Here is a 20,242-nt window from a genome sequence, read left to right on the forward strand (position 1 = left end):
TGGATTAACCAATGAATATCATGCACCTCAAAAGATTTTATGCCTAGTCCTCAGAAAGTCTTAATTGTCAAAAAATCAAAAAAATTAAAAAATCAAGAAAAATACAAAAAAATGAGAAAAAGATCCTAAAAAAAGCGTCAACTTTGGTGAAAACTTCGCAAACAAGCACCTTGTGACACAAAAATAAAATAAAATAAAATAAATAAAAAAAAAGAAAAGAAAAAAGAATTCGTCCATCAGTGAAAACCTCTTTGTGACGCTATGGACAAGCACCTTGGTGAAAACCTCCAAGTAGACACCAAGACAAATAACCAGATCCATTGTCTATTAGGTCAACATTGCAAAAACACCCTCCATCAAGTCCACCCATTCGCAGCATTCCTTCCCTTCTGCCTTCCAAAAAAACACGTGTATGATGATGAGTCTTCACTTGAGTCATGAATAAGGAAAGTCCCATTAAACTGAGCTTTTGTGCCTTTGTGTGAGCTTTAAGAAGTCTTGAGAATAGTCCTAAGTCTGCAAGTGAATCTTTAAAACCATAGGATCACTTGCCTAATCCAAAAGTCCACTTTGCCCTAGGGATGAATCCTTCCCTCGCCTAACAACCTAATCCTCCATCCTAATCCTACTCTTGGCAATAGGTATCAAGTTGGTCATGTGTGAGTAACTTGTTTGACTTATTGGATTTTTTCATTTAGACTTGCATCTTTTGCCCTACAACTGCAACTATCTACGACTGCCTGGATTTTCCATATCCAGGTATGTTACAATAGCTGCATACTGGGGCATATTCTCATAGCATGGCATGTTTTAGATCTCTCTTGTATAAATTGGTGACCTGGTACTATTATTTATCAACACTTACCTTCTCATTTACAAGAGGTATCGGTGTGTTTGAGGGTTTCCTTGCTTGTACCCACAACTTTGTATTAGTGTTTCTCAACACTTTCATAGCTGTGTGTAACGAATTCCCATTTGTCTGAGAGTTAGTCCATGCCTTGGGTTTCTTATGGCATCCCGATTTCTATGATCAATGGTGCAAGTCACCAAAGGCAATATCAAACTAGGTTGGCTCTCCACATTTTTTGTGCACAAAATTTCACCATCATTCCATGAAATCCTAAACTCAATAATCCTATTGAGTCCTCAATTTCCTCCATTTCTCATTTATTCCATATTCTTCTATTTCTCTATCTAAGATCATTGTGTTATTATTGGCATATTCCCTCTTTATTATTTATTCACGTAATATAGATTGCATTATTTATTTCATTCAAATAGTCATTTTCCACAAAACTTTTATCACATAGGTTGCACTTAGGTTGCATCACATAAATAAAAGATACTTATTCATCCATGTAACATTACATTTAGATTGCATCATAAAATCCATCACACATTTGCATATATGCACATCAAAAAGCATAAGTCACTCATCCTGCATCCAAAAATATGTCAACAACACATCATAAACATACATGTATAAGCATCCACTCTGCATTACAAATAGATAAACACAAGATATCCATAATTGCATCCATATATTGCATCACAAGAAAAACAAAGAGAGTCCATCATAATGAAAAGTACACATCATCCATCATCATCATCAAATCATGTATATATATCTATATAGAAGTAAATGTGTCTGTCATAATACAATGATCACCCCAAAGGGTCAAAATATGATACACAAAGGAGCTAGTTCTCCCCTCATGTCTCTCTACCCCCTCTATTGTACCTCCCCCCTACCGGTGGCCAAAAACCCACTGATCCCCCTGTCTGTTGACTCTAAAACAACCATTGACTATGGGTCCTGTGAGACTGCACACTCCTAGTGTACGAGGATGCTCATTGTGCTATAGGCATTGCTTCATGGTACAACCCCCTATAGTACTCTCCCTCTCTTGCTTCCCTCTCTGCCCTGTCCTACTACTGCATACTATCAGTAAATATTTGTGCCAGCCCTACAAGAACCAATGTCGGGCGGGCTACATCCCTTTCTCCCTAGAGTCGTACCACATCCACCTCTGCCCTCTACACTCTAGCCTGTAACCCCTCTAACTTAGCATCTTGCTGATGAATGACATCCTAAAGCCCTACAATGGTTGTCCCTATCTGGGCCTCCTCCAGCATCCTCTCTGACTCCTCCCTCTCCTCCCTCAAGGCATCCACCTCTGTCCTCATGGTATGGAGGCTCTTTGTCAAATCGGATATCTCCCGTGTCAGCCACTCCACCTCTACCTCCATGCTTTCCCTCTGAGCCCTCTCTACCTATAGCTCATCCTCAATATAATGAAGCCTCGCTTGACAAGTATCCCACTCTTGCTGTAAATGATCAAAATCAGCCTGTGTCAATCCTCCCCTCTCCTTTGGCTATGACTTGGGAATATCCATAGGTACAACCTCCTCTCTCTTACCAACTGCAGCCTCCACAACCTCTCCCATTGGGGAATCCTCTCCCTCTCCCTCTCCCTCCTCAAGATCCCACCTCCATACCACCCAGACTCTCCTTTGTTGTCCACCCACACCACGCCCTGTGCTAACCACAACTCTCTCTCTCTTGGTCCATCATCCTCCCCACCCACCACCTGGTCAACCCCTAGCTATAGCTCCTCATCCTCCAGCACCCTAGGAATGGTAAGTCACACTAGCAAGTGCCCCTCCTACTAGCTCCTGTATCCACCTGTCATTCTTGGATCCTCCCCTGCCCCCATCTGCTCATCCCAGACCAAGTGAAATGTTGTTTGGAAGCTGGTCCGACCCTCCAAGGGACTCACTATCGGGCCCCAATACCTCACCTCCCATGTAATCCAAGGATACACCAGAATGTCCCCTACTATATCCTATACCTACCCAAGCTATCGGGCCACCCTGAATGGAGCATAGTACTCCATGATATATATAGATCTCCCAAATATTCACATCTCCACTCCCACCCAGTGTAGCTGCTAATCATCTCTCCACCTCTCACATCCCAAAAATAGCCTCCATGTAAACTATGCCAGCTCATCCAAAATCCTCCTTCAGAACCATACAGACATTGTCTGTGTATAGTTCAGCAATCCCCTATATTTGTCCACAAATGGCTATCATGGCTGCCTGTCCTATACCCCCAATGGTCGAGTCACTGCAATATGCTCGCATGCCCAGGTGTGTAGAAGTGTGACCCCTACAGATAAATTGTCATACTCTTTGTAGACCACTAGATGCATATAATGATATAGCTGGGCTAGCATCTCCACGCCCCATGCATACTACTGACCATCATACAACATGAAGTATAAACACTTGCTCCATCCCAGAGGAAATCCATGTCCACCCAAATCTGGAATGATCCGCCCACTCAGGAATCCACAAATAACCAAAACCAATCAAGGAATCTGTCGAACACCCATCACCCAACCCAAATGCATCTTGCTCCTATCCAATATCAGTGGCGTCTCATACTCGTACACCTCCTATACATAAAAATCTGCTGCATCTATTTGATAGTTGGGGATAACACCACGAACGGGGATCTTCAAGATCCTCCAAACATCCAATAGAGTAACTATGGCCTCTCCAGTCGACAAATGAAAGGTGTTATATCGACTATCCCACCTCTCCACCAGCACCATCATCATAGCAGTATGCACTCGTATCCTTGGCCACCTGCCTACATAATGAAATCCTAGTGCAGCTAGCACCTCCATCTCATCATGGCCTAACTCGTGATATCGGCTCATTGTAGCAAGCCAATGCTCCCTCAAAGCCAATGACCCCATATCCACCTGCATCCATCAAACCAAATCATTACATCCATGCCCCGAAATCCTCTCCTGACCTCTGGATCCAACCATACCCTCCCCCTATTTCAAAATTCTAAGCAAAAACTTCATTTCCCCCCTTCCTAGGTGCACACGCTGATCTACCCAGTGCTCGCGCCAAAACTATGACGCTCATGCCAATCGACAAGCACTCACTCCAATAGAGAGTCCTACCTTGTCCAAGCCCCTTCCTAGACCCATCAATGTGAGCACCCGCGTAACCCCTTGGGCATCCACATTGAAGCGTGAGCACCCACGTTGAAGTGTGAGCAACCGTGCTAATTCCCCCTATTCCCCTAAAAACCCCTATTCTACCCGACCCTACTACGAGCACCCACCCTAATCGCTAGTGCTCGCACTAACCTAGGGGTGTGCTCACTGAAATAGTGATCAGCCCGTATGCCTCACCTGACCTTGATCCCTATTTCTAGCCCAAATTTTTACCCAAAATCAAAAATTTCAAAAGAGGGATAGTCCTACTCACCGGTGGTCTATAGCTAGTCGGTTAGTCAAATCGTCAGATCCTCTCGGCGTGATGATCATGAACTAGAATGTGGTCCATCTCTCCTTCTCTTCTTCTTCACTTTGAGTGGCTCCAAGGCTTGTGTGTAACAATGACTCCTCATTGGGCCCGTTGTGGCTTATATGGGCCCCCGTGAGGGCCCATTTTCCTCCATAGTCTTGCATCTTCTATTCTTCCTTCCAAACTTTCCACATCTACTCCATATTTGTTCCTCACTAATCTTTTCCACCCAAATTCTTCTTCCTTTATTTTTGAAGTTTTTTTGTCTTTTTTCCAAAAAAATTCTCGAGGGGGCATACACCTCCCACGCTTTATGCTGGGGCATCTTATTCTTCTTCTATCTTTTACCCATTGCCAAATTTGCCACTGCGCAAAAGAGGGGAAAAATGTAGACACTTAAAAATAATTATTTTTATTATTTTTAATTCCTCATAGAATTAACTTATTAATTAATTATGCAAATTCTAATTCTCCTCAATATTAATTAAATAGAATTAATATTGTAATTATAGTATATGATTGATTTATTTAATAAATCAACCCCTCTTTTTAGTCTTCTAAAAATTAAATCTTCTCAAATCCTCCCCTTAGCTAATTAATTTCAATTAATTAGTTAACCTACATGACTCCTACAAATCATCTTCCTAATCCATCATTAACCTAATAAATTCTTCTAGAAATTCCCTAAACTCACTTAACCTTATTCTTCTAATTTTTAATTCCCCCCACTCATTCTCTCTCCTAGTCAAATCCTCCTACAAATCCTATCCCACCTAACCTTTTCCTCTAATTCCCCTCCTAATGAGTTTCTAGTGGCTAATCATCATGATTAGCCACAAAGTCAACTCCTTGTCCCTTCCATCCAACCACTATCCTTAAATGGGCATCTCATCTCCCAAGAAATTTTTAATTCCTTCTTATTCCTCAAATCCCCATGATCATCCCTTTTTGAAGAATTTTAAATTCTTCCTCCCCCTTCTTCAAGGAATGTCACATCCCTTCCTCTTTTGAAGGCACATTGGGAAGTCTTCCCAATGCACCTTGAGGAGTGTGGAGACAAGAAATGCCTTTGAGGCATATCTCTTGGTCTCCACACCCTCTCTTGGGCCTTGTGTGAGCTCACAAGAAATCCTAGCCCTTCATCTTGGGTCCATCCTAGACATCCATTCTTCTTCTCCTCTTCTTATAAATTGAGGACTCCATTCCTTCATTCATCATCTCCAAGTTTAGTAATCTTATGTTGTTAATTTGAGCCTATAAAATCATCATAGCAACCTTACCATGCTAAAATCATCCCTCATCCACACTTAATCATCTCATCCATATCATTCCTCAAGATCCATTTTTATCCATTTGTGCACAATATTTGGAGAGCCATCCACATCAAGCAAGCAAGGAGAAAATCAACATCAAGTTGGAGGCACATAGGGTGCACTTCAACTCCATCTAAGCTCCATCTGAAGGAGAAGGTAAAATATTGTGAGGTATATGCATATCATTCATGTTTTTATGTGATTTAAGTTATGTCTTTGATTTCATATGCTCCCATATTTGATTTGCATGTTTACTAGCTAATCCACCTCACTCTCCTTTTCACCATCTTCACATGGTAGTATCAATCTTGGATGAGGTAGTAGGAACTAAGTTTGGAGCATTGTACCTGCAATCAAGTAGCATAAATAAAAAAATAAAGAATATGGACCCTCCATAATGGTTCATGCTCATATGGTCGAGGTATACGCTGTAGTCAACAAGACATAGTGATCCATGACTATATTTTGTATAAGATCACATAGCTTAGTGAACTTCCCATGTAGACACTATTAGTACATGCCCCAGAAATTTATTGGGATAATTCACAAAAGATACACAAACAATGTGATACTTAGGAACCATCCTGGCTACTCTGATCAATTATGGATATCCTTAAGTAGTGTAGGACCCTGAGATAAATGAATAAATAACTTTATCAAACTGACCAAGTACTTGATGGATTCAAAAAAAAATTCTTCTCAAAGAAAATGTTATTTTGTCTTTATTTTGGTAAGGAAGGATGCATCCGTGTTAAGACAGTTTGTGTGTCGATGTTGATTGTGTGGTTGATTTTATAAATGTGTTGGCATTGCACACTCCAATAAGAATTGAAGGTGATTGAAGGTGTTGTCATTGATGGTAACCTACCGGAAACCTTGTGGATATCTTCAGGCATCGGCACCGATAGACACTTCACTGATAGCGACAATAATGTTTACCGACATCTCAGCCAACGAGATTTTGATTATTATACTTTGTATTTAATTGTAATATCTTTTTGTAAGCCGACATGGCATGTTGTAATAAAACTCATATATAAGTATGAGATCTTGTAGATCATTTTAAGAGAGATATACATGATAGAGGATAGATATGATGGATATGTAGAGTGAATATTAAGGCAAATTTTGTTGAAGGGTTTATGGTTATTGTATGAGCTTAAACCGGTACTAAACCTAGCATAGCACATGCTATTTGGTAGTAGAACATTATATTGGATTCTCATAATCCATTTTGTAAGTCAGTGAGACTTCCTTTTGTATTTGAGTAGTGAGCTCTAGGCAGTTGGCCTTCCTGCATGTGTAGGCCCCTCTTGTGAGTAATATCCATTCATTGGCCAGTGAGTGAATATTGTGGGTCACAAATCCCACTGAGGTTTTGCCCACACCATTTTTCCTCGTTAAACATCTTGTGTTATGGTGTGCTTTCTATGTTGTCTTTATTGTTCATATTTACTACATTAATTCTTGTTTACCAATACATTGTTTTAGAATGCAAAATACTTAATAAGGTCAGAAATTTTGTTAACTGGTTAGATATTGATTCACCCCCCCCTCTCAGTATCTTTGAGACTATCATCAATCCTAATAATTGGTATCAGAGCCTAGTCCTCTATTTTCAAAAGCCTAACAACTTGAGGAAGATTCTAACACTAGTACAGATGGAAAACTTGAGAAAGCAATTAGAAGGAGCTCTTGCAAACTTTGATGCATAAAAGTTGAAGAATATCAAACTTGAAGATGATCTAAAAACTGCACAGGAATTCATTCAAGGACTTCAAGAGAATCTTACTATTGCCAAAAACAAAAGAAGAGAACTTCATGAGAAGATATAGAATGATGATGATGAAAAGGAAACTCTTAATGAGCTTGTAAGCAAGATGAGGCAAGAAAACAATGCTATGAGGAATGAAATGCAAGATATGACTATAAGATTTTGTAAAGACATTAAAGATAGAAAGAAGAATGAAGATGACTTGACTAGGAGACTCAATGATGTTGGAAATGAAAATGTAAGACTCAGTCATTAAAATGATATGTTGAAGACAGATTTGATTCACATACAAAATGACAAAATTGAACTTATGAGACAAAAAGAATTTTTGGAAAATGAGTTGGCTACTGCAAATCAACACAAAGAGAAATTCAAGAAAAGTTCAAAAGAACTTGATGGTATGCTGAAAAGTCAGAAACCAAATGGAGACACTAATGGACTTGGATTTGAAGTTGGTGAAAGTTCTAGTACTGCAAACAATCATGATCATAGTAAACCAGTAAGACAACCTAATGCGCACAAATTTAATGGGAAATGCTTTAACTATAACAAGTATAGTCATACAGCAAATCAGTGTAGATCTAGAAACAATCAAAATATTAATGCATGCACCGGTCAATATTTCAAATGAATGTAAGATGTTATGTTTGTGGAAGATTTAGACACTTATCTAATCAATGCAGAACACAAATCGATATAGGATATGGAAAGGCTATTTAGAAAAAACAATGTGACTTGTTATGCTTGTAACAAGATTGGACATATTACAAAATTTTGTAGAAGCAAGACCTCACTGGAAAATAATAAAGGATCCAGTTTGAAAGGCAAAGAGAAGGTTGATGAGGTAAAGCAAGAATTTTTAAGACAATGGATTAGAAAGACATATCAAAATTTTGATGAGACTATTCCTTCACCGGTAGAATAGAGTATTACTCCACTAGTAGGAAACTCTTCATCCAACTAAAAAGTAACCCTTGGGGGTATTGCAACAAATTAAAAATCATGCAAGTTTACCCTTGGTTTATGGTGAGAAGATGAATTTCTTCTTTACCAGCAGATGTGTTAAGTTACACTTAACCGATAGGCATTTATTGATGAATACTAAGAGGGGGGATGAATTAGTATACTAATAAATATTGCACTCAAACACTTAAACGGTTTAGCAATTAATCAATGTAACACATTTACTAACAAACCGGTTAAGACAAATGCAAACCAAATAGCAAATAAGGCATTCACCCACAAGAGAACAATCACCATAACACAAGAAGTTTTGACATGGAAACCCAAATGGGAAAAACCACGATGAGATGAAACTCACAAGTAACTATCTGCAGAATAGTAACCAGACCGATTAAGGTCATACAATGTTCTTCACCAGAACAGATCCTATTAGGAATCTCAATCTCTGTTAGGAGATAAGTCTGATTAAAGACTCCCTTGTGAGAGGATTTCAGATCCACAGTTGTGAACCATCTTGTTAGAGGGTTTACAAAGGCTTTTCCAGGCCTACCCGATTAAGGATTTCAGACTTGTCGAAGATGTGAGTAATCAATAAGTGAGTGATCTAAATACTAGCATAGTATGCTTGGTTAGATCCTTGATAGCTCATTGTTAATACATTTTAGCATTACTTCAATCTTCAATATCTCCTACTTTGTTTCTTCACACAAACCTAATCTTTTCTTCTATGATTGCACATACAAAAACCTTATACTCTTCTAAAACCTTAGACATGATGTCCTTATAAAGGAATTTGATTTCATGTCGGTCCAATAGGATTACATTGCAAGTTCCTAGGTTTAGTGCATTTGGACACATTTGGTAACACGACACAAAATCACCACCAAAGTGTCAGTGGATTGTAACTCATCACAAAAATACCAATTGGTAACTCATCACAGAGTAATACAAGTTCATTACAATTTACCGATTACTGGTTCACACATTTTACCAATTACCGGTTTGTCAAAATGAAGACTAGTGAAAATGATAACAACCGCTTTGTTCCTTTGTACCACTTTGGGATCCTCAAACCGCTTGAGGTCTTCATACCATTTTGGGTCTTCATACCGCTTGAGATTGGTAAATACTTTATGCAAAACACCGATAGTCTAAAGACTATAATACATAATAACTGTAGGAACAAATTACCGGTTGAGCATAACTCATATATACAAAAAGTGATCTCAAAGCAAGTGCGTGTCCATCAATGACAATCACAACATCATCATCAAAAATGCCAACATTTATTGTGGTTGTTGAAGTAAAAGACATTATAAATCAGTGTTTTTCCCTCTTTTTTGATTCATCGAGCATTCAAACTTTCAAAGAGCACAAAAAACCTGAGCGAAGGCATCCTTAGCGAGAAGTGAAGCAAGTTATTTCAAGCATCCAAACCTATCAGGCATATTAAGGTGCAACCTATGACAACAGATCTCTAAGAGTTAATGATGTAAAGGATGAGAATGTTAGGTTCATTAGCATGATATTGGGATACAAAACCACACATGCTAACTGACTAAATTCAGTTTCTAGTCTATGTATTAAAAATGCATCTGATATGGTCAATAATGATGCTAAGATAGATGTATGTGAGTGGTTGAAGAATGAGTTGATTGACAACCTAAAGAAAATCAAAGGAGATAAGAAAGGTACTTTCCATTTTGGCAATCTTCTTGTATGCTTAATGCTATATCTTACAAAAGAGGTTCTCGGTATAGGCAAGAAAGACTTTGGTTATGACATACCGGTAGGCAGACAACTATTAGATATCTTCACCGGTATGGGGATAGATAAGGATAACAACATTATTGAGTATTTCCAAGCATTTAAAGAAAAAATGAAAACAAGGGAAAGGTTACCACAAAGCATTGTAGATAAATATGAAAAAGAAATTTGTTTCGTAATTAAGAAAGATGAAATCTGAATGGAGGTAGTTCTTCCTAGAACTATTTGGGTGATAGAAATGGGATATGACGTTGATATAAACATAATTGAAACATATGCCAAAGCCCTACTAGTAGCCCCTAAAGAACCGGAAGAAAAGGTTTTTGGAAATTCACAATCAATAGAGAGTGGTGTGCAGACACTTAAACAAAGGAAGAGAAGAGAAAAATATATAAGAAGTGCAACCAAGAAGGTAAAAGAGATAAAGGAAAACTTAATGAATATCATTGGTATCAAGGAAAGTGACTTAGAAGGACTGCAACCGAAGGCTCATCTCTCACCGGTTGGTACATCCTTGGAAAGTGAAATCCCTACAGAATTCAAAAGAGTTGATAGGAAGAGAAAACCCTCACTGATACCCTCTCCTCCTCTAAAGAAAACTAGGACAACAAGGCAGAAGAAACAAGTAGTAAGGCCACCAACTAAGAAGCTGACACCTAGAAAGAAAAAAGAAAAATAGGTTATTCCACCTCTTGACAACTTGTTGAATGAAATAACAGATGATGGTAATTTATCAAATGTAAGTAAATTGTATGATACACTTACCACTGAGGAGAAAGAAAGTGTTGAAAATAGCACCATCTTACACCTTGATATTTATAAGAAAGTTTTAATAGAGGGTGTAGATGATTTTCCTAGTATTTTATATAGGCAGCTAGATGCTAAAAGGCTAGCTATTATGGAACTTGACAAGAAAATCAAGATTGAGAAACTACTAGTTGTTCAGCCAGTAAAATCAATTGAGGAAATTGATGAGTTGATTAGTGAAGAAAACAAAACAGTCTTTTCAAGTGGACACTAGCATGTAAGTCTAATGGCCGGCAAGATTAATGAAATTTCAGAAGAGACAACTAACAAATAGGGTATTTTCTTTGTTGAGAAAGAAAAACAAGAAGAACTTAATAGACCTAAAACTTTCAAGGTATATCAAAAGGATCGAGACAAAGGAAAAGGAAAGGTAGGTGGACTACCAAATATAAAAGTGACTGATAACCTACAACCACCATCAGTTACTCCACCGATACAGTTTGACAATACACCGACTACTGAGAATGTGGAAACACCACATGAGGATACAAACCTTGAGTCTATAATATGAACATAGACGCTCAGGAGGTTAATATTATAGTTGACAAATAAAGCACAAAGGAAAAGAAAAATGATGTTGCTACTGAGCAACCAGCTAATAATATTGAGATTGGGATTCAGGCAGAACAAACTGAGCATACAATTGATCACTTGGTTAGTGGCATGGTTACTGACAATACTATTGATGCAAGCATTGAGAAACCAACAGAGTCAGAGATACTAGCAACAAATAATAAAGAGAAACCAACTGTGTCACCGGTAATGGACAATGTAGGAAAACAGACAGAGAAACCGACAGTGGATACCACTAAAAAACCATCAGAAAAACTGACTGACAACACTGTGAAATAGGTAGAGAAACAAGAAGAGAAGTAGGTACACATAGAGACAATGCCACTGACATCTACTGAGAAGCCTAAACCTTTTCTAATAGAAATGAAGACACAAACTGACCCTCTAGAGGTTGAGACAAGCAAATTAATTGCTCCTACCGACAACACTGAAATTGTGAAGGTAATTGGATAGTCATCCAGTACTTCTATGAAAGAATTTAGACCAACCAATGTGACTTAAGTACTCTTAGATTCTATTAAGAAAATTACTGATTGTAATGCATTGGCTTATAAGGCTATAGATGACACAATACCCAGTCTTAAATTGATTGCACCCAAGTGTAATGTAGATAACAAAGATTCTTTGAGTTAGTTAGACACATTGTCTAAATACATCACCGACATTATACTGACTATAGATCAAATAAATGAAGAAATATTTAAAGAAAAAATGGACAAGGAAAAAGAGAAATTCTTTGGAGAAACAATAAAGAAGTGTATGGAACATATTGATACCCTCTTACCAGCATTGAACAAAACAATTATGGAGTTCAAGGAACTATACAGAGACACCTGTAAGACTAATCTTTTGAGAGTAGATATCGATAAGGAAATCAGCAAAGTGAAAAAGGAAATTAATGACATAGCTGACAATATCATTGGTTGATTTGAACCAATATTAGTTATTGACCAAGAAATTACTAGATTTGAAGACTCAGTCCAAAGTTGGATAACCTAATCTCTCTATGGAAAGAGATATCTGAGGCACTTATTCAAGGGCAGAAGACACCGGAAGAAAAAATGCATCATCTCACCGGTATAATTTAGAGAATAGAGGCAACTTTAAAGGATAGCAACTGGTTTACTCAGAGTTTGAACTGGGAAAATCAAAAGAGCTTAAATGTAGACTCAGTCCAAAGTTGGATAACCTCATCTCTATATGGAAAGAGATATCTGAGGCACTTATTCAAGGGCAGAAGACACCGAAAGAGAAAATGCATCATCTCACCAGTATAATTTAGAGAATAGAGGCAACTTTAAAGGATAGCAACTCATTTACTCAGAGTTTGAACTTGGTCTTAGCAGACTTATTCCAGATTGTAAACAACCGCTTACAAGGTTCTAGATGAAAACTGCACTCATTTGACAGATTTTTGACAACCTTTGTCATTGATGTCAAAGGGGGAGTAGTAGGATAGAGAAAACTTACTTACAGAAGAGATCATCTGCTCAAGGGGAGCACACAGTTCTGGTAAGGTTTTTGGACTTCATTTTTGGGACAGATTTTTGGATTTTTCTTATGAGTGTTGCCATCAATGCTAAAGGGGGAGATTGTTGGCATTGCACACTCCAATGAGAATTGAAGGAGATTGAAGGTGTTGTCATTGATGGCAACCTATCGACAACCTTGTGGATATCTTCAAGCATCGACACCAACACCAACAAACACTTCACCGACAACGACAATAATGTTTATCGACATCTCAGCCGACAGGATTTTGATTATTATACATTGTATTTAATTGCAATATCTTTTTGTAAGCCGACATGGCATATTGTAATAAGACTCATATATAAGTATGAGATCTTGTAGATCATTTTGAGAGAGATATACATGATAGAGGCTAGATATGATGGATATGTAGAGTGAATATTAAGGCAGATTTTGTTGAAGGGTTTATGGTTATTGTATGAGCTTAAACTGATACTGAACCTAGCATAGAAGATGTTGTTTTGTAGTAGTACATTATATTGGATTCTGTGAGATTTTGCCAAGATCAAGAGCTCAATGAGATGTACAAAATAGAGACACAATATAGGACAAGAATAAACTGTATTCTCATCAATAGAAAATGATCAATAGTTCAAAATTACATACAATGTAGATGAGCCTGCTTATATAGGCAAGGCTAGGGATATGTGAGCACACAAACATGACATGTGGCTCAATAAGAAACAAGGGTAGGTAGGAAATAGGTGTGAGTAGGTAGGAGAAACAATATAATAGTCCACATGAGGTGGATCCCCACTGAATGTGGAGTGTAACAACAAGATCAACACCATAAAAGGTGGAAATTCTCCTACACACACTATCCCAATGTGGCACAAACACCCAAGTGTCTCATACCCAAACTACTATGTAATGCATTTCCTAAGTAAACTTAAGTAAGTGTAATAATATCCAAGATGAATAATTATTTACACCAACACCCCCCCTTAAGTGCAACTTAGGGGAATGCACTAAAGTCTACAATGCAACTAAGAAATGCAAGATGGGTCCCGGCTACTAGGCCATGTTAGGTACCCATCTACAAATGCAAATGCATGAAAACCATTGCAATGAAATCTCTCACAAAGTGGGGAAAGAGAGAAAAATCTAATGGGAAAAAGCCCTCCCCCAAAAGAGAGATGAAAACTAGATACAAAGAACTCTCATAGAAGTATGTGAAGGACAAAACCCCATGTGAGGAAAAAGTCCCCCCCATATGAGAGAAGAAGAGAAGCTAGGAAGCCCCCCCTCAATGTGGAATTTGCACCAATGATAGAAGCTCGATGTATGAAGAAATTGCTCCACGAATGTCGAACAACATTCCTCCCCTTAGGAAGAAACAAAACCAAAGGTGTATCCATGAAGTCTCCCCAATCATGAAGGGAAGATGTATGAAGAAAACTCATGATGAAAGGAATCTCTAAAAACTACTCAAGTGTCCCCATGTCGATGCTGAAAGATACCCCCTCCAAAGGTGGTAAACTATGCCACACTACTGAAAAAGGCACTCCAAGATCTAGTGGAGATGGATGTAGAACATGTCCCAAAGACTCACATGTCTCCTCAAAAAATAAAGAGACCTCCTCCAATTGATGTACATAAGTATCCACAATCATGTCAACCTCAAAAGAATGATCATGTAGAGAATGAACACGAGGGCCAGAGTGTTCCCTCGCAACAATCGAAGAAGGATCACCTTCATCAAAGAGAAGATGAATGTCATCAATGATGTCTCCTGAATCTGCAATGTAGGATTACATAAATAAACCTACAATGTCTGTCAAGTAATCATCCCATGAATCTAAAGCTGGAAGACATTGAATATCCTGCTGCACTGAATCACATGTAGGCAAAATTGTCGCACTATCCACATCATCAGGTGCAATAGGTGATGTGATATCAATATGAGGAGATGAAATATAAGACTCAAGAATGGGGTCACATGTGAGAATCCCCATGTTCAAGTGGCCAAAGTTCTCCTCAAAAACTGAACCATCACAAGAAGTGTGATCATCATGTGTAGAATCATCAAATGTGAAATCATCATCATCAACAAAATCTAAAAAGGAGTATAACCGAGATTCATAATCCACCACCCCAGTCACAATGATAGCTCTACTCTCCAAGTCTCTAATGAAAACTGACTCAGATGTGAACTCCACAACTCTCTTAGTTGCGCCATGTGTGATTTGATAGATAGAAAAGAGATTGTTTGTCAAGTGGGGTACACACAACACATCATTGAAGGAGTTATCCCCAATGTTAATAGGTCCTTTCCCAATCACATCCATGTATGTATGATTGCCCATCAAAATTTGTGGCATGGTGCAAGGTTCAAATGTATTGAACATAGACTGCAAAGATGCCATATGATGAGAATCCCCTGAATCTAGAAGCCATCTCTTTGAATCATGACTGATAGTAGCACATAGAGCTTTTCCTTTTCTTGTCCAAAAAGAGTGAGTCTTCCCACTTGTAGAAGCCATGAATGCTTGCCCTTTTCCTTTTAAATGTGAGGAAGTGGAAGTTGATGAATCATCCTTCTTGCAGACATTAGGCAAATCAATGTTATGTTTTTTGAGGATATGTGTGAGCTCATCAATCTTATTAGAATAGCAACGATAGTCCTCATGACCAACATTTTTACAATAGGCACAAGTAGGTCTCTCCTTCTTTGGTGAATTATCCCTCTTGGAAGAGGATGTATCTCCTTGTTGTGGAGAGGATGATGCTTTGTCATTAGGCTTTGATTGCCATTTCTTCTTGTTTGAGTTGTCCTTTCCTTGATTTCCTTTGTTCCCTTGATTTGCCACTAATGCTTGAGACTTAGAAGCCTTTAGAATGCCCGTGCTTATAAACTTAGTTTGTTCCATCATCAACATTTCATTGAAAGCATCAAATGTAGGCATTGTGTAGCTTGAACCCATTGTCATCCTATGGGTTTGGAAATTAGAAACAAATGCTGCATATTCTTGTGGAAGCTTGCCTATCATGTTGAATATCAATTGAGTATCCTTCTTATCAATGTCACAATCTTTGAGTTGTGCCCTCAACTCATTTGCCTTAGTGACATAATCTTGTATAGTATCAAAGTTCTTGGGATCCAACATGGTGAGATCACTATCAATTTGATATCCCCTAATCTCATCAACTTCACCATATAAGTCTTGAAACTTTTGCCAAACATCCTTGATTAGAGTACATTTCTCAAAATGAAAAATGACATCCTTTGATACATACTTTCTTAAGGTACCAATTGCCATGATATTTTTAGTGAGCCAATCCAAGTGACCAACTGGATCAACCTTAGGATCAATGGGAGCAACAATAGTTCCATCAATGTAATGAGTGAGTCCTTTTTCCATAAGTTTACTCCATGCATCAATTTTCCAAGTAGCATAATTACGAGGAGTTAAGAGAGGAAACTTAGAAGAACCCATAGAAGCAAAAAGGAAGGAACAAAAGAGTACAAAATCACAAGAGACACCCCTCCAAATTCACTCAATCAATGTAGCCCCCCAAAAATGATGATTTTGGCACTTTATATGTAGTGCATGTACACTAGGCCATTTGCAAACAATGGCAAGGTGGAATTCTAATTTTATTTACAACTATCCCAATAGGTTGAGAACTATAAAGGAAAAGATCAGAAAGATAGATCTATGCAAGACAAATGCCAAATTGGCCAAATAAGACCATATGATGAAAGTACAATTTCTACCCACAATTGCTACAAACTGATAGCATATTCTGAGAGTAGACAAAAAATAATGCACTTTCAAAAAAAATGACACCTAAAAAGGAGTTCATATGAGCCCGAACAGAGACTTGGAAGTTGCAAAAATAGGGATTAGACAGGTATAGTCACCAAAAACTAATAATTCTGAAAAATATGTTCATCAAAATTAGAAAATAATTCAACCACATGAAAGTACACAAAATTATAGCCCATTTCAAAAAAAATTGCACCAAAAAAGGAGAAAAAATGAGAAAGATATGGCCATTTGAAGTTGAACTACAAAATCAAAAAACTCAATGAGAGGGGCCTGCAAAATTTTTGAAAAAATGATGATGTTATTGGATAGAGGGGTTAAATTTTATGGCCATATGATCATTTCCCAAACTTCATGGCTGATTGGGTGCTGACGTGGCGCTGACTGTGCAAGTGATTTGGCAGGTGATGTGGCAGCCAACTAGGCTGCTAACGTGGCAGGGTGATTTGGCAGCCAACTGGATTACTGACATGGTGCTTAGGTAGGCACTAAAAATCGGTGGTCAATGCCTAGAAAATGTTAGAGAATTGATGATGGTTGCCAGAAGGTGGGACCTAGCGGGAGTTGCCGATGGGAGGGTGAGCTAGCGGCGGTGGGGCCAGCAGGGTGGCGCGGCAGGGAGCCGCAGCGGGAGGCTGCGCGGCGGGGCTGACAGCGATGGTTGGCAGTGGGGCTGAGGGCAGCACGGGACCGGTGGGGCAGTGTGGTGAGAGGCTGTGCGGGCTGCGGCGGAGTGGCAGCTGCAGGGTGGCACGGTGGGCTAGCGCGGCGGGAGGCTGTCGAGGAAGCTGCGGGAGGTCGCTGCGGAGGTGGAGTTGCCAAAGGGAGGAGCTGCTAGAGGGAGGAGCTGCGGTGCCGGAGGAGCCCTGCAGACATGCAGGTTAGGGGGGAAGTCTTTGGACCCCCAAAATAATTTTTTTTTTTAATTTTAATTTTTAATTTTTTTTTTTTGATGAAAATTTTCTTGCGAATTTTTTTTTTTTTTGTAGAAATATAAATTTTTGAAAATATTTTTCAAAATTCGTACAATAATAGCAAAATTGGCAAAAACAATTTTCTCACCAAAGTAGGCCGATTTAATAACCAAAATTCATGGAAACAGCCACCTGGACGTAATGATGGGGTCAGATCTGGTCTAGGATGCCTCCAAAAGATGTTGCTCCTCATATTTGCCTCTTGACGTCGCAATAATGCCTCTTCAAGATGAATCAATGACACTCTAATGGTGATACCATGTGAGATTTTGCCAAGATCAAGAGCTCAATGAAATGTACAAAATAGAGACACAATATAAGACAAGAATAAACTGTATTCTCATCAATAGAAAATGATCAATAGTTCAAAATTACATACAATGTAGATGAGCCTGCTTATGTAGGCAAGGCTAGGGATATGTGAGCACACAAACATGACATGTGGATCAATAAGAAACAAGGGTAGGTAGGAAATAGGTGTGGGTAGGTAGGAGAAACAATATAATAGTCCACATGAGGTGGATCACCCACTGAATGTGGAGTGTAACAACAAGATCAACACCATAAAAGGTGGAAATTCTCCTACACACACTATCCCAATGTGGCACAAACACCCAAGTGTCTCATACCCAAACTACTATGAAATGCATTTCCTAAGTAAACTTAAGTAAGTGTAATAATATCCAAGATGAATAATTATTTACACCAACAAATTCTTTTAATCCATTTTGTAAATCAGTAAGACTTCCTTTTGTATTTGAGTAGTGAGTTGTAGGTAGTTGGCCTTCCTGCATGTGTAGCCCCTCTTGTAAGTAATATCCATTCATTGGCTAGTGAGTGAATGTTGTGGGTCACAAATCCCACCAAGGTTTTTCCCACACCGGGTTTCCTCATTAAAAATCTTGTGTTATGGTGTGCTTTCTATGTTGTCTTTACTGTTCATATTTACTACATTAATTCTTGTTTACCAGTACATTGTTTTGGAATGCAAAATACTTAATAAGGTTAAAAATTTTGTTAACTAGTTATATACTTATTCAACCCCCCCCTCCCTCTCAGTATCTTTGGGACTATCATCAATCCTAACAAAATGATCATCATGGAGTAACTCAAAATGTTTGATTGGTGTCTGTTTGTGTTTGTGTATGTTCAATGGATTGTTTATGCGCTACCATGTCTTTGGTTGATTTTTGATGTTTTATGATGTTTTTAAATTTTTGTGTGTGTTTTCAAATGTTTTTGATATTTTGTGAGATAGTTTTCAAATGTAGAACTCAATGAATCATAGGTAATGATGAATCCACTTCCATGAATAGGTTAAGGACATTGCCCCCAATTTAGACATGACTATGAAAAAGCGGGATGCAAGATGCATGAAGTACTATCCTTGATCACAGATCAATAACAAGCCATGGTTTGAATGATGGATGAGTGGATGCAATGAATGTGATCACAACAAGTCTGAAAGACACTGGAGCCATAGCCTTTATGAGTGGTGTCTTTTTGCCAAGTTTTCACCATCGCACTTACCTAAGGTGCCACCGGAGTGGTTGTTCACCGTTTGGATGCATGATTTTTCTTTACTATTTTGATGTTTTTATATTTTCTTTAGGATATTTATCTGAATGTTTTTGGTGTTTTTCTAATATGTATTGGAGCCTGATACCCTGTACAACTTATGTATGGAACCTTTTGAGGTGCATGTTGTTGATCAGATCTACTAGCAGTTCTCCTTCTGAAGTAGCTAACTGATATGCCCCAGACCCAAATACACCAGTGATAACATATGGACCCAACCAATTTCATTCAAAATTTCCATAATGTTCTTTGTTTGGTTGTTTACGAGGATTTTCCCTAAGAACAAGATCATCTACCTCAAATGTACGAGGTCTAACTCGATGATTATAGCTTTTTCTCATTCGTTGTTGATAGGAATTGAGGTGATTGTATGGAGCTTGTCATTTCTCATCAAGTAGTTCCAAGTCTTGTAGATGTGATACATAGTATACTTCATCATCTATCAGATTATGAAGGGAAACCCGTAGAGATGGTATCTCGACCTCAATAGGAAGGATGGCTTCTGCACCATAGACCAGTGAGTAGGGCCCTAGTTGCATCTGTAGGGGTTTGAATGCTAGTTTGATATGCCCATAGTGTTGGATTTAATTGATTGTGCCAATCATGACCAACATCATTGACTGTCTTCTTGAGAATTCTTAATATGTTTTTATTTGATTCTTCGGCCTGACCATTTCCTTGTGGGTAATAGGGGTGGAAAAGCGATGTGGGATGTGAAACTTCTCACAGAGCTCATGAACATCTTAATTTTTGAAAGGAAGGCCATTATTTGTGATGATGGACATGGGTACACCATACCAATAGATGATGTAATTAAGGATAAATGAAGCGATCTGCTTGTCGATGACTTGGGTAAGT

Source organism: Cryptomeria japonica, chromosome 10 (assembly GCF_030272615.1).
Source record: "Cryptomeria japonica chromosome 10, Sugi_1.0, whole genome shotgun sequence".
NCBI classification, from domain to species: Eukaryota; Viridiplantae; Streptophyta; class Pinopsida; order Cupressales; family Cupressaceae; genus Cryptomeria; species Cryptomeria japonica.